The 16,665-nt window shown below is 41.6% G+C and overlaps 1 protein-coding gene across 2 annotated transcripts in view; it reads right to left on the bottom strand.

Moving 5' to 3' along the window:
• Positions 1 to 11,288, bottom strand: part of LOC129731657 (acyl-CoA Delta-9 desaturase) — a 35,966-nt gene extending 24,678 nt beyond the window's left edge. For both annotated transcript variants that reach the window (XM_055691823.1, XM_055691834.1), the window contains exon 1: positions 10,946 to 11,288. The gene's annotated coding sequence lies outside the window, so the exon portion shown is untranslated. The remainder of the gene's footprint in view (positions 1 to 10,945) is intronic.
• Positions 11,289 to 16,665: the final 5,377 nt, after the last annotated feature.

Here is a 16,665-nt window from a genome sequence, read left to right as displayed (position 1 = left end):
CAAACAACATGCTCGATGTCATGGTAGCCATCGCCACAAACGCAGTGATTACTGTCTACAAGCCCTATACGAAAGAGATGCGTGTTTAACGTATAGTGATTGGACATAAGTTTGGACATCACGCGAATGAAGTCCCGACCTACATCCAACCCCTTGAACCATGCTTTCGTCGATACCTTAGGAAAAATGGAATGTAGCCACCGTCCCAGTTCATCTGAGTTCCATGATGATTGCCAACTGTTGAGTGTTCTCTGACGCAAAATGCTATAAAATTCATCATAAGCAAATGGTCTTTCATAAATATCGCCGTCAATAGCACCCACCTTAGCTAAAGAGTCAGCCTTTTCGTTACCCGGAATCGAGCAATGAGAAGGGACCCACGCTAAGGTAACCCGGTAATTTTTATCTGTTAAAGCACTTAAAAACCGCCGTATTTTCCCCAGGAAATACGGGGTGTGCTTCACAGGCTTCATTGATCGCAGAGCCTCAATGGCACTGAGACTATCTGTGAAGATGAAGTAGTGGTCTATGGGTAGGGTTTCGATGATTCCAAGAGAGTACTGAATAGCAGCAAGTTCTGCGACGTACACGGAAGCAGGAGCATCGAGTTTGTAGGAGGCGGTAAAATTTTCGTGGAAAACACCGAAGCCAGTGGACTCATCTAGATTAGATCCGTCAGTGTAAAACCTTTTATCATAACTAACATGTTTAAACTTATTGGAAAAAATCTTAGGGATCTCTTGGGGTCGCAATTGATCCGGGATACCAGAAATGTCTTGTTTCATGGTGGTGTCGAAGAATATAGCATTATTAGAAGTAGCTAAAAGTGCGACATTGGAGGAATCGTATGAAGAAGGATTAATATCTTGAGCCATATAGTCAAAATATAAAGTCATAAATCTGGATTGAGATTGAAGGTCGACCAACCTCTCGAAATTTTCAATTACTAATGGGTTCATAACTGTGCATCGAATTAGCAACCGGTAAGAGAGATTCCAAAAACGATGTTTCAACGGAAGAATACCCGCTAACACTTCAAGACTCATCGTATGGGTCGACTGCATGCAACCCAAGGCAATACGCAAACAACGATATTGTATTCTCTCTAATTTTATAATGTGCGTGTTCGCGGCGGAGCGAAAGCAGAAACAGCCGTACTCAAGAACTGACAATATCGTTGTTTGGTATAACCTTAGAAGGTCTCCTGGGTGAGCACCCCACCAAGTTCCGGTAATCGTACGAAGAAAATTAATCCTCTGTTGGCATTTTTGTGTCAGATACCTAATATGACAAGCCCAGGTGCATTTAGAGTCGAACCAGACCCCGAGATATTTAGCGACTAAAACCTGAGAGATCGTTTTACCCGTTAGTAGGAGCTGCAGCTGAGCTGGGTTATGCTTCCTAGAAAAAACGACCAGCTCAGTTTTCTCCGGAGAGAATTCGATACCCAGCTTAAGAGCCCATTCAGACAAATTGTCTAAGGTATCTTGCAATGGTCCTTGCAGATCGCTAGCCTTGCCACCAGTAATGGATACAACGCTATCGTCTGCAAGTTGCCTTAGCGTGCATGAATTTGCAAGACATTCATCGATGTCATTGACGTAAAAATTATATAAGAGAGGACTTAAACATGAGCCCTGGGGGAGGCCCATGTAACTAATTCGGGAAGTTGTCGAATCGCCATGTGAGAAATACATATGCTTTTCTGACAACAAATTGAGCAAAAAGTTATTCAAATTTGGTGAAAGTCCCTGCGAATGAAGTTTCGCGCTTAAAACTTCTACAGAGACAGAGTCAAAAGCCCCCTTAATATCCATGAACGCAGAAGCCATTTGCTCTTTTCGAGCAAAGGCAAGTTGAATTTCAGTAGAAAGCAACGCTAGGCAATCGTTCGTCCCTTTGCCCCGGCGAAAGCCAAATTGAGTATCTGAAAGTAACCCGTTTGTTTCGACCCATTTGTCTAACCGTAAGAGGATCATTTTCTCCATTAATTTCCGGAGGCAAGAGAGCATCGCAATCGGCCTATATGAATTGTGATCAGAGGCAGGTTTCCCGGGTTTCCGAATAGCAATGACTTTTACCTCCCTCCAGTCATGCGGAACAATATTTAGCTCAAGAAACTTGTTGAACAAATTCAACAAGCGTCTTTTTGCAGAGTCGGGTAGATTCTTCAACAGGTTGAATTTTATTCTATCTAACCCTGGAGCCTTATTGTTGCACGACAGGAGAGCCATTGAAAATTCCAACATCGAAAATGGAGGCTCTTCCGTAGTTACTAATAACGCGTCGCGAAAGGTTTTCTGTTCCGGTACAGAGTCCGGACAGACCTTTTTGGCAAAATCGAGTATCCAGCGATCTGAATACTCCTCGCTTTCATTCGAAACGTCACGGTTCCGCATGCGCCTGGCGGTATCCCAAAGAGTGCTCATCGCTGTTTCCCTGGACAACGCGTTTACGAACCGCCGCCAGTACCCGCGTTTTTTCGCCTTTACTAAGCTCTTCATCTGCCTGCCCAGTGCCTCGTACTTTCGAAGCAGGTTGACAGTGCCGTACTCCCGGTAGTCCTTATACGCCGCGGACCTTCGCGCGTACAGCTCAGAGCACTCTTTGTCCCACCATTTGTTGGGAGGGCGCTGTCTAATCGTTACCCCGGGTATCGGTTTCGTCTGAGCTTGAGTCGCGGCGTCGATTATCAAGCCAGCTAAGAACGCGTATTCTTCCTCCGGAGGAAGTTCCTCGTGAGTCTCGATAGATTGCGCTATAATAGACTCATAACACTTCCAATCAATATTACGTGTAAGGTCGTAGGAAATATTGATTGGGTTCGGGGAAGTTGAACCATTAGCAATTGATATAACGATTGGAAGATGATCACTACCGTGGGGATCGTTGATTACTTTCCACCGGCAATCTAACGCTAGTGATGTCGAGCAAAGGGATAGGTCAAGCACGCTTTCACGTGCTGGAGGATTAGGTACACGTGTCGCTTCCCCAGTATTCAAAACTGTCATATTGAAGTCGTCGATCAAGTTACAGATTAAAGAAGATCGGTTGTCGTCGTACAGCGACCCCCATAGCGAACAGTGAGAATTAAAATCTCCCAATATCAAAAAAGGCGCGGGAAGCAACTCTGCTATATCAGTGAGATGCTTCTGTTCAATCCGCGCGGATGGAGGCATATATAACGAAACAAGGCATAGGTCTTTTCCATTCATATTCGTTTGAATGGCAACGACTTCAATATTCGAGATCGAGGGGAGGTCGATTCGGAAGAAGGAATAGCACTTTTTAATCCCTAGAAGTACCCCTCCACCGTGTGAGTCTCGATCTCGACGAATAATGTTAAAATCGTGGAAATTGAGTTGATCGTTTGAATTGAGAAAGGTTTCACAGAGCGCAAATGCGTCACAATTGTATGTATTTATTAAATGAGAAAATAGATCGAATTTGGGGATGATACTTCTGCAATTCCACTGTAATACAGTGATAAAATTCCTAACCTCTTGCGACGTATTAGTCATCGAAAGATATGATAGCTGAAATGAGGGGCCAAGTTGCTGCTAGTTGCATCAAAAAGGTTTTCACTGTAGGAAGAAGGGCAAGAAGAATATTTTGTAGGGGATCTGGTATGTTGAATGTTTTAAATATCCAGTCCACAATATCAGAGAATTTTATGAACCCTGTTTCTTTCATGTCTTCTGATCGAGAAATGGGTGCACGAGGGGTTTTTGGTGCCCCAGGAAGCGGTGGGTACTCCTGGTTTGATTTAAAATTAAAACCGGGAGGTACTTGCTTCGGTTTTTCTTCACCGCTTCCTTTTTGTGTTGGCTTATTGGTCATTCCGCTAGGGGTTATCTTGCGACCTTTGCGAGAAAGATTAGGAGAGTTGATCATTCTCCTCTTCCTAGATCCATCTGGCATGGCATAAGAACACCCTTCGAGGGGATCGTCAGATGTACCCTCATCGGTTGGCAAAAAGGAAAAGATGTTTCCTGTCGAGGGTGGCTCAGCACTCTTCAGCATTTCTGCGAAAGAGCGCTTTGATCGTTCCTTGAGGGAACGCTTTATTTTTTCCTCGCGCTGTTTGTACGCGGGACACGCCGAAAGGTCATGCCGAGTTCCCTCGCAGTAAAGACACTTTTCAGTATCCTCACTGCAAGCGGTCTCAGCATGATTGCCTCCGCACTTGCTGCAGCGTGCCTTGTTGCAGCAGTAGGTGGCTGTATGACCTAACTGCTTGCAGTTTTGGCAATGCATGACCCGCGGTACGAACAGGCGTACAGGCAGACGAACCCTGTCCAAAGAGATGTAGTTCGGCAGTGCGGATCCGGCGAATGTTACACGGAAGGAATCCGAAGGGAAGAATTTCTTCTTCCCTTCTTCGATGGATACTGAATGCAATTGCTTGACATCCAGTATCTTTACATCTTGAATCAGGGGGTTCTTGAAGCAGCCAACCCCGTGACGCAAAATGTCATCGACCGTGAGGCTTCCTTCGGTAACCACACCGTCGATCTTCACGTCCTTGGCAGGGGTGTACACGCGGTACTCTCTCGTGAAGAGCTCGTAGCTAGCAATTGCGTTTGCTTGCTTCAAGCTACTCACAACAACTCGCAGTTTGTTCGGTCTAACCTTTGTAATTTCGGTTACGTCCGAAAACTGTTTTGCCAGGTCCTTGCCGATTTGAATTATATTTAGAGGCTTCTTTATGGGCCTGAAGTAAACTACGAACGGACCTTTCGAAGCATCTGGGTAAGCTTTCACCCGTGTTGCCGGTACCCTTGGTACGGGGCTAGGTAGCGGGGAAGGTAGAGGGGAATTGATGGGGGAGATCTCAATCTCTTCCCCAGTTGTTTCCACATCCAGGAATAGTTGCACCTGCATGTCGTCCATTTTGCGGGAGCGTTACGCTCTACCGCACACAAACGATAAATATTCAAATGTGAGGGGGGGTCAAGTAGTTGCTATTAAATTTTAAAAACAATTTTTCAAACTACAATGGATCAAAATAAAAAAAAGGCAGTAATACTAATACTAATAACAATAGTAATAATAATAATAATAATAATAATAATAATAATAATAATAATAATAATAATAATAATAATAATAATAATAATAATAATAATAATGATAATAATAATAATAATAGTAATAATAATTATAATAATAACAATAATAATAATACTATTAATAATAATGATAAAAATTCTAAAGTGAATACTTCACCGAACGTCTAAGTCACGACCTCACGGCTGATAGTAGGATTAATCGAGCGTCTCCGCAGAACAAACAATGACGATCCAGCTTCGTGTTGTGACACAGTGGCCGTATTCACACGCGACCTTGTAGATGCCACTTGTAGTTGACTTCCACTCGCTCGATCGTATGGTGGTCCGTGCTGCTAGCGGGGTAACAGCGGTGCGGGAGAATTATTCTTGCTGATATATCAGCTGCGTATCGGATCACTGGCGGGGTAGCCTGCCCCTACCAGTGTGCAGAAGATGTTTCTGCCGATATATTGCAGGCTATTGTTATCGCACACAAGAACTAATCGAAATAAAAAACACCCGTACGATAACTCGTGTATTGTTATTTTGCGAATCAAACGGAGATAAACAATTTGCGTCTAATCAAGACGAAAGCAAAACAACGAATGAAGCAAAGTCATGCTATTCTTAATTTTAATTTAAGGAGTAAATGTAGTAATGAAGATAGAAAATTAAACTAACTGAAAATATGATTGTAGAAACTACGAAAAATGTAGTTCAGCAGGTGGGACTCGAACCCAATTGGAAGTTGTGGGTTCGAGTCCCACCTGCTGAACTACATTTTTCGTAGTTTCTACAATCATATTTTCAGTTAGTTTAATTTTCTATCTTCATTACTACATTTACTCCTTAAATTAAAATTAAGAATAGCATGACTTTGCTTAGAGTCGGAAAAAGAAAAGTAATATGATCAATAATGACATAGATTATTGCTTGGAGCCGCTCAACCTCACTACTTTGACAGTTCCGGAATGTTTGTTCACGAGGTGTTAGAATTTGTAGAATCGATTGATGAAGTTTTTCGCAAAATTTACTCTCCAGAACTGTCAAATGATGCAGCGTGCCATGAAGATATTTTGGGTCAGGAAAAGATGGCGTCTTTTCGTAGCCCTGAATGAAGGTTCTGCCACGAGCAATAACACTAAGATGTCGTTGATATTGAATGTCCGAAACATGATTACTTGAAATCTTTGGCCAATGCGGAGACGGAGTATAATGAATTATTACAATTATTGTAGTGACCATCTGAAAAATTTATTCATTGCCGAGTATTTTTGAAAATCCTCGAAGTCAATGACCTGACACAAAGATGGCGTTATAAATCCAAAATCTAAGAAATTGCCCGATTGTTCCGATCGTAACTTGAATGTCAAAATTACAGGACATGTTTTCAACTCGTTTTCAAGTTATTGTTTCCGGAGTGCCGATAGTTTTGTAATTTTGGTTAACAAGGAAAAAAGAATTTCATGTGTTGATTAAGCGTTGCTGCCTGAAGGGAACAAATGCTGTACAAGTGAAGCTAAAAAATCCGTGAAATCGTGCTAAATGACCGCAAAGTGCAGTTTAGCGAGCCAGCAAAGGCATCTCAAAGAAAAACGATATTTAGATTGTTCATGAATATTTACGCATGGAGAGACTGGGCGTGAGATGAGTGCAGCGTTAAAAACTAAAATAATGTGATAGCTGGATTTCACATTTTTAAACATAACAGGCAAACTAATAGTCCGATTGCAACAAAAATTAATAGGGTCTTATAAGGCAATTAGACCTTTCATTTGACATCAATTTTGTGAAAAACGGTCCAGCCATCTCTGAGAAACATGAGTGATATTAAGTGGTCTCTAGAACACGTTTTCTTTTATAACTTATGAACGGATTAGGTAGCCCATTCATTTTGTTTAAATCGGTTGAGTAGTTTCTGAGATAATGATGTTTCGTGATTTTTACATTTGGACATATAATCTTTAAACTTAAAATCCGATTACAATCAGCTTTAAATAGGGTCCTATGACGCAACTAGACCTCTCATTTGCAATTAATTTCATGAAAATCTGTCCAGCCGTCCCTGAGAAAAGTTAGTGAGAAAAAAATCTGCACATACACACACATACACACACATACATACATACATACAGAAAATGCTCAGCTTGTCGAATTGAGTCGATTGATACACGACATTCGGCCCTTTGGAGCACTTTCATACCTTTAGTTTCTGCAGTGATTGCTATACCTTTCTAGGAGAAAGGTAAAAATGAACAAAATTTGCCGGTTTTTCATGGGTTTACCTTCACACGCATTGACGAAACTACACATGCAGCAATCATCATAGTAACAATCATATCAATCATAGTAACATCATCAGAGTTCGGAAAAAGTGACAGAACTGTGTGAAGTTGAATAATAAGAGCATTCAGAGTACAATATTTCCACCTTTTTCATTCTATTATATCCCTCATACAACATGCTCTTGCAAAAGCTTTTTACTGTGCCGAAAGCGGTGTGAATCTCTCCTTCGTTCAAATATCAACTACTTTGCGCTTGCTTGAGTCAGAAGAAAAAGATGACAGCTTCATCAGTCCAGGAATACCAGATTTGTCCGCGATAGGGATGTAACGGATATCCGCATCCGCATCCGCAAATGCGGAACATCCGCATGAAAATTGACATCCGCATTCGCATCTGCATCCGTAATCACATATCCGCATCCGCATCCGCATCTGCAGATATCTGAAAAATCACATCCGTAACATCCCTGGTCCGCGAGACGCAGAGTTTTAGAATCCGTGTGCAGATTTTCTTTTTTGGCAGATATTTGCAGATTTTCTATAGTTTCTTCAAATTTTTTCTCAGAGTCTCCTTTTTTTGCGCAGACTTTCTCAAAATGTGTGAAGATTTTTGCAGACTTGCCTGCGCGAGTGAAGATTTCAAGCAGATTTCTCCAAAATCTCTGTATCAGCAAAGATGACTAGAACAAGATACCTGACTTTCAGTTTTCATACATTTAGCCATTTACCCATGATTTAAATGCGTTTAAAACTGTGGTTACTAGCAAAATCGATTTATCGTGCATAATACGCCAGATGGAAATTAAAACTAGATTGCAGCACCGTATAAGGATATTGAAAATCCTGCAAAACCTGCACCACCTTGCCGTCATTATACAAGAGAGCAAGAGTCAGGTATCTTGTACTAGTTATTTGTGCTGATATGTATAGTATATATCGACACGATGGGGTGAAACATGCATCTTCCTGTTTTTCCCTTTTTATTCGAAGGTTACAAGAAGAAAAAATAGGATCAGTTATAAAAATTAAAAGCACATCGTTAAGGCGCATTGAAATTACTGTCGCAATACTTCTACTGATGAAAAAGACCAACGTTTCAAACTTTCCAGAAGAATCTAGCATTAATTACGTGCAATAGAATGGAATTTTTGCGGTGATTCGTGAAAAAGGATGAATCATTGGCAGGCTTATCATTTCTTCTCAGAGAATCACTAGCGTGTAGGAGATTAGGTAAGTGCGGTGAAAGCACTGCGAAAACAACTGCTTTCACACTGGTGGCCAAGCGGCGCACTTGCAAAAAGGGAGCAGCGAATCAAGGCCGTGCTTCTACAGCATATATCTAATATGGGGAGAATCTAGGTAAGAAAGTAGATTGCGCTGTTTGCTTTGTATCTCTAAACCAAAAATAAATCCAGCCGGCTGTCAGGAATGTTTGCTCTTCGAACGTTATCAAATTTATCTCAGTAGTGCGCACCGCCGCGAAATTCTGTGTATTCGCACCTGAGTTATTCACTACTATTGTTTTGCTCAGCTTATGTGTATTATTTTTCTGCGAGCAGCAGAAATACAGCACAAAACGGAATTAAGAAGTTTGGTGCGAAATATTGCTACACGCAGCTCTCTGGCTGGGCAAGAAGTGAGCACTGAGTGTTCACTCTGTCCTTTACACTTTTTGAGAAGAATAACAAGCCTGATCAAGGGTTATTACTAAACTGGTAAGTTCAAATGGCAGACGGCACAAGGGATTTTACCTGCTGAGAATCTTCCGAAGCGCTGAAAAAACGCAAAATCAGCCGGTGAAGTGTTGGCTAGTACTTTGAACAACCAACAAACTATGTTATTGTACATAATTGGATTAATTGAGCATTTAAATCAAGGCGAGGCGGTGACGCAGGGCGAAGACAAAAGTGCTTTTTCACCAAGACAACACTCCCGCTCATTCTGCTCGCGATACGACCGATAAATTGAAGAAACAGCGCTACGAACTGGTTCATCACCCTCTTTATTTGCCCTGAGCCCCAGTTTAGCCGGTTAAAAATGTGGCGTTCCAACAATTGATTGCACTCGAATTAAAGCAATTGGAAACAAACGACTATTTTGAAGAACATGACGCGCTGCACTACAAGAAAGACATTTTACTGAGTATAAAGTTTTTTTGTTGAAGAAATCAGTTAATTTTTTATGTTTGTTCAAAACTGTATGAAAACAAAATGTTTCTGTGAACAATGCGGGTATAGTTTTCGTTATTATATTCGTTCAATCTCCAGCATGAGGAGTCATGCATATAACGGTTGTCGGTTTAATTGTGACGTTACTTGTGTCATCGTCGCCATCCCCAAACAAAATCACCAACGCTATCAATTTCGTTTGCCCCACTTAGTCATAGTGCGACTGATTATGTAACATTGATAAAGGTACACATATCGACAACTATCGAAGGGTACAAAACAGAAATGTGTAATAAAAAATTCCATTAAATCTAAAGCTCAATCGAAGGCTACATATTGGTCATTTCAACTTGATAGAATGCAATTGGTACTTATATATTGCTATCCTGTTCTACACTCCAGAGTGATGTCACTTTCTCCAGAACAATCGACCGAAATACACCTAAAGAAATAGCGATAGCTTAGTTAAACTCTCTTGTAAACTGCCCTTTAGAAGTTAATATTAGGAAAATTTTTTTCTTAGAATGAGAGTGTCTCAATATAATGTATACGGCTCCACAATGCAGATTGAAAGATGATGTAAGCAACGGTTCGAATTCATAACCGTGGTGGTGGGTTAATGAGCGTGTGTATTTTTATTTTGAGGCTTTGTCTGTCAATGCCCTAATCATTTGTTTTGATGTATTATTTTTTTCCTTGGAATTTTTACAAGTCTATGAAAACATTGCATACGAACTAGGGAAAAAAAAATTAAAAGCATGTAACTTACTCAATAGTGATAGTTCTTGGGTCTGTATGAGATAGGCAATTCTTAGATGCACAACATATGCTGACTTAAACTTGCCAAAAAGTTTTTTCTGAAGTAAAATATATATTTGGAAATCTGTTCATTTACGATTTAATCGAAAAGCTGCCGTTACTCGCGAAATCACCTCGAAGAAGTTGGGATAGGGTTCACACAATTAGTGTGCATTACCTTCTCGGTAATGAATCATTTGAGGGTAGAACATGCGGTTCCATCGTGACGCAACGAAATGTTCTACTGATGTCAGTATTTGTTGATACTATAAGCCGGCGACCTGCATTTACTATGGCACTTCAGCGGCAACGCCTCGCTCGACGGTCTCGAGTTGTGTATTAGATAAAAAAAACAAACATCTTTTAGGTAAACTCTGTTCAAACACAAGTGCACCATCACGCCGGCAGAGGCGTTCATCGTGTTGGTAGGCTCTATTTCCGCTGAGTATGCAATGCCAACCACTGATAAGACGTATTTTATTTCTATTGACTCAGTGATTGTGGAAGTTTTTCGAGCCACTATCAGGAGGATATCCTATCTGCACTAATAATGAGGCACGACTATTTTTTTCGAGCACAGGGTTGTAAGATTTTGTTAAACAGCTACGTATAAAAGTTCTAGTTAAAAAACTGCCAAACTTACAAATAAACGAAACACGAATACTCAAAGTAGAATCATGTGAAGAAACATCACTGCCTACTAGGTTGCTATTTATCGTTCTGGTGTTGAACTTGTCGCGCTTGTAGAATTCGGCAACGACCTTGAGTTCAACAGCGCCCACTAGCCTCTTCTGGACGATTAGTCATACACTGGTGCCAATACTGCTGCTGCTGATGCCACTAATGAACATGCTTATACGGTAGAATCCCACTGCTCACTAGCAATTACCGTCACTACTTGTGTACATATTGACTGATTGAGAATGATTGATAAAATGCCGGCACTCCAGAGAGCCCGGGCTGTATTCGCGACCTGTTCGATCAACCGCCAGTAACCGACTAACGGCGGCGATTTCTTTTGCCGCCCGATCCAACCTTCCGGCTGAGCTTAGCTGTACCTACCCGTAGCACCCACCCACCCATATGATAAACACACAACGACGACCCGGTTCGCATGATGACGATGATGATGACGCTTGGTACTGATGGCAGATCGGTTTGTTTGTTTTCAAGAGTTTTTTTCCCTGGCGAATCCATAGATATCAATCATCAATGTTTTTTTTGGTTTGATTCGGGTAATTTTTTTTAATTCTTCTTGCCAATTATGATTAAACTTGGCGTAGAGGTGTCCTGTTATGAATTAGTTAATTTTGAAGTAGAATACTTCTCTCAGGAAGTTCGGCTACCTAGGGATGTGAAATGAAAATCTAAAACCGAAAAAAGTGAAAAATATGTTCAATTTCAAATGCTAATAAATCGGTTAGTATTCGATGGATTTCCTTTATTCTTGCAGCAATAGATTGGAAAATCTTCTAAAATTTTTCCCAGAAGAAGATAACTGTAATTTTATTATTCACACTATTGTACTATTGAAAATAGTCAAGCCTTGTCAAAACGAAAAATTCGACCTCTGATTGGTCGTTGTATGTTTGCTTCTCAAGCACGGTCGACAGAATCATATACCTTGCAATTTTAAACATGCTATTTGGCCTATAAAAGAGCCTGTTTCAGCCGAAGCCGCTCATCATTCTTCGTCTCACGCTTGATGTGTACAGACGTGTTTGTTACAATAACTGAAAGTTTTAGTTTACCTATCGCATTCGTTTATTTTCCCTATCGCATTCGTTATACGATGGGAAAAACGGGTTCCAGTAAGGAGCAAAGTAATAAGCGTCCTCGTGATCCTGCTGAAAAGGATGATGGAATCGCCAAGAAGATACTAGCTGCTAACAAGTTTGCATCGCTGACTGACCAAACTACCGAGAAAACGGAAAAGAAGGAGAAAATGCCGCCTTTCTACGTAAAAGGTTTCCCGCCTGGACTTAGGCAACACTTCAATGAACTTATCAGCAAAGGGCTGATAGCTACCCTGAGGCTATGCACGGACGGCTACAAAATCGTCGTTCCATCCACCCCACATTACAAGGCAGTAGAGGCTTACCTGAAGCAAACAAAAGCGGAGTATTTCACTCACGATATTGCAGCTACAAAACCATTCAATGTTGTACTACGTGGTTTACCGGAATTGGAACTGGACGAGTTAAAAACGGAGCTTGTCGCCTGCGGCCTAGAAGTGGAAGCAGTTTACGAAATGATAAGACACAACAAAGCCATTAAGTATCGTGATCAGTTATACCTGATCCACCTGACCAGGGGGTCAACTACACTAAGCACAGTGAAGACAATCACCGCCCTATTCAACATCATCGTGCAATGGGAGCGATACAAACCGATTCATCGCGATGTCACGCAGTGTTCCAACTGCTTGAACTATGGACATGGCACAAAGAATTGCCACATCAAGAGTCGCTGCATGAAATGTGCAGGTCCGCATCGAACAGTGGATTGTCTTGTTGAGGAAGCCGAACAAATCAAGTGTCTCAACTGTGACAAAGGGCATGCTACGAACAGCCGTTCCTGTCCAAAACGAGCAGAATTCATCAAAATTCGAAGTGAAATTGCCAATCGCCAGCGACCGTCGAATAGAAAAAATGTACAACCTAGCGTTACACCAACCCCGCCAGCGACTTCAAGTACGTTGTCGTTTCCACCTCCTCCAACTGGTGGTGTTCCTAGCCGGGACCCCCCCTGATTTTTGAGTTATGCACAGGCTGCCAACATGCCCCCAGCAAGTAGCAATTTGTACTCGATGGAACAGCTAGCTACGCTTTTTCTTAAACTCGATCAGCAAACAAAGGCTTGTCGCACCAACCAGGAACAGATTGCGGTCATGATGACTTTTTACTACCGTCATGGATCCATTCTTTCGAATCCTTAACTGGAATGCCCGCTCTGTGGCCAACAAGAAGTTAAAACTTTTACATTTTCTGAACATACACTACATCGATGTCGCTGCAAACTGCAAACCGAAACACATTTGAAGCCGAACATAAACTTCTGCCTGCCGGAGCACTCGATAATCAGACTAGATCGCACAACCTCAGCTGGGGGCGGGGTTGCAATCGCCATAAGGAGAGGACTACCATACAAATCACTACAGAGTTTCAACACAACCTTTGTCGAAGCTGTAGGAATCGAAATTACCACCACTGATGGACCACTCACATTTATTGCGGTCTATTGTCCGAAGCAGTCTCGACGGGCAAATGGAACCACGGTGAAATTGTAGAACGACATCCAAAAGCTGTCTAGAAGAGGAGGCAATTTCGTCATGACAGGTGATCTCAATGCTCGCCACTCCTCTTGGGGTGACTCCAGGTGCAACTCAAATGGTAACATCATCGTAGAAGATTCCGAAGCTGGATATTACTATCCCGCTCATCCGGTATTACCAACTTACATCTCCCCTGGTGGTATAGGCTCCAAGCTTGACATTTTTCTGACCAACATCACCGATCGATTTTCGATTCCGAAAACCATAACAGAACTCTCCTCGGATCATCTTCCGGTCATCGCTGAGATTGGTGCTAACGTAGAACGGCGCTAAGTTCAACAAAGAAGAAATTACCATCGTGCAAATTGGGTTCAGTTGCAGCGGTATGTTGAAAACCATCTTGATGCGGACATCACTTTGAACAGCACTGGAGACATCGATCGTACTCTACAGTCAATGATAGACGTCATCCAGGAAGCAGAGTGCCGCTACATCCCATCTGTTCCAGTGATACGTAAGTTTGCGCAAATCGACGATAACACCAAGCGCAGAATTTCCTTGCGAAACTCGCTTAGAAGGCAATATCAACGTACCCGCAACCCTAGGCACCGATTCTACGCTAGACAGCTGACAAAAATCGTTCAAGAACGTCTGGAGAAAGTGAAAAACAGACAGTTTGCAACTGAATTACGTAATTGGCCCAACTGCTCACGGCCGTTTTGGCGTGTGGCTAAAGTGTTAAAGAACAAACCAAAACCCATCCCGCCGTTAATAGTGAATAGTGAAACTCTGCTAACTTCCCGCGAAAAGGCTTGTGCTATCTCTCAGCATTTTGCCGCTTCCCACAATCTTGGTCGTGATATTGTGAGTGGAATCGAACCAGCTGTCAGAGAATCGATAGTAATTCTGGCGCACACACCAAATATCTTGCCACCTGATCAGCGGATAACAGTGGACGAGGTACAGAACAACATCAAATTCTCTCGGAACATGGAGGCTCCCGGATTTGACGGAGTGTTCAACCTTGTGCTCAAAAACCTTGGACCAACAGCCTTGTCTGTGGTGGAAAAAATGATCAACCGATGCCTTGAATTGGCGTACTTTCCAGCAAAGTGGAAACTGGCGAAAGTGATTACCATTTTGAAACCAGGAAAGGATCCCACATGCCCCAAAAGCTACCGTCCCATCAGTCTGCTTTCTGCCCTCAGCAAGGTATTCGAACGATGCATCTACAGCCGTATTCTGTGCCACGCAGAAGTGAACAACATATTCCTGGACAAGCAGTTCGGTTTTCGCAGAGGCCATTAAACAACATATCAACTGCAGAGAGTAACAAAACTCATCAATCGGAACAAGGAGCTATCTAAAACAACTGCCATGGCCTGCCTGGACATACAAAAAGCATTCGATAACGTGTGGCACGACGGGCTTATCTACAAGCTACAGCACTACAACTATCCCGATTATCTAGTGAAAATTGTGCAAAACTATCTTACGCTGCGCAAATCTCAGGTCTGTGTGCTGGGTGGCCTGTCTGACCCATACGACGTAGAAGCTGGTGTTCCACAGGGCAGCATCCTTGGTCCTGTTCTGTACAACTTTTTTACATCAGATATTCCTGAACTACCCAATGGAGGCATCCTGTCGCTGTTTGCTGATGATACCGCCATTATGTACGAGGGCAGACAGATCAACCAAATAGTTAAAAAGCTGCAAACTGGACTTAACGTCTTTGTGAATTACCTCACCTCATGGAAAATTTGTGTGAATGCAGCAAAAACTCAGACCATAGTCTTTCCTCATCGGAATAGTCAACGTTTGGTGCCGACAACAAAGATTCGGTTGAACAATGTGGATATTCCCTGATCGTCAAATGTTCGCTACCTTGGTTTGACCGATGATCATAAGCTACTTCATCGCCCCCACATTGAACAAACAGTAACAAAAAGTTTAGTGCTAACGAAGAAGTAGTACCCGCTAATCAACCGAAAATCGAAAATATCCGTCGTCCGAAAACATAATCTCTGTACACGTATATTTATTTAATATTTATTTAATAATTAAAACTCTAATGCCGAGCATTAAAATGTAAATGTACGTAGAAAAGGAAAAAGTAGTAACACTTATAGTACATTAAAAACATTAGAGTTGAAAAGTTTATAAAATTGAATCTCTCACAATGTTCAAAAAACGAATGTATAATGAAAATACCATAAGAAAAATAAAGAATATTGAATCCCGAAGCCGCTCATAATAGTTCTAGACAGCGACAACAGCAGTCGTCCTCCCTAAGCAGCAGCACTAGCAGTGCAGTGGATACCCGATCAGAAGAGCATAATAAAAAAATTACAAAATTCTATCAACGGGAGATATAAATAACATATTTTGATACGATTTTGTATTTTCCCATTTGCTTTGGATAACAAATTGAATCTGAATGAGTTATAAAAACAAATCATGGATGGAGTTGTTCTGAAACAAATCTAACAATGTTTTCGTCTCTATCAAAACCGGTTGTTTATAACAATGGTTGTTATTTTACTGTTCTATATGCTATCTAATTTTGTTAGAAAGCTGATACGTTAGTAACAAAGTTTGATATGGGTTTGGCATTAGTAGAATATTTTGTTATGATTTCTGTTATTTTAACACCTAACGGGATCAAAACTAAAACACAACCTGAAAGGTTTTTTACATAACACACTAACAGCCTCTGTTACATTTTTGTTTTGTCTTTCTGATCGGGTACCAGCGATGGCGGAAAGCGGCCACAGCTGTGGCGTAGTAATGGACAGTTGCAGCGGATCCCAGCATCGATAGCGGCTGATGCAATGAGGCACTTTAGTGAAATGCAGTCTCTGTGCGATAGTGGGCACTAGTAAATGCATTCAATGAAAAGTTGACTCATTTTGACAACACGTGAGCCGTCTAGTTTTGAGTGTTAAATAAGCTATTCTCTGTTTATTTTATCACAAGGAATACTTTATTTGCACTGTCAGTGATAACGCAAAGATGTGATCGGCATCTTGTCCGATACTAAAATGAACAACAAATTGTCCTTTTCAGGATGAAATAAAAACTTGATGATT

This window comes from Wyeomyia smithii, chromosome 1 (genome assembly GCF_029784165.1).
Source record: "Wyeomyia smithii strain HCP4-BCI-WySm-NY-G18 chromosome 1, ASM2978416v1, whole genome shotgun sequence".
Lineage (NCBI taxonomy): Eukaryota > Metazoa > Arthropoda > Insecta > Diptera > Culicidae > Wyeomyia > Wyeomyia smithii.
Note: the sequence above shows the minus strand (reverse complement) of the source record. Positions and strands in the feature narration are given on the sequence as shown.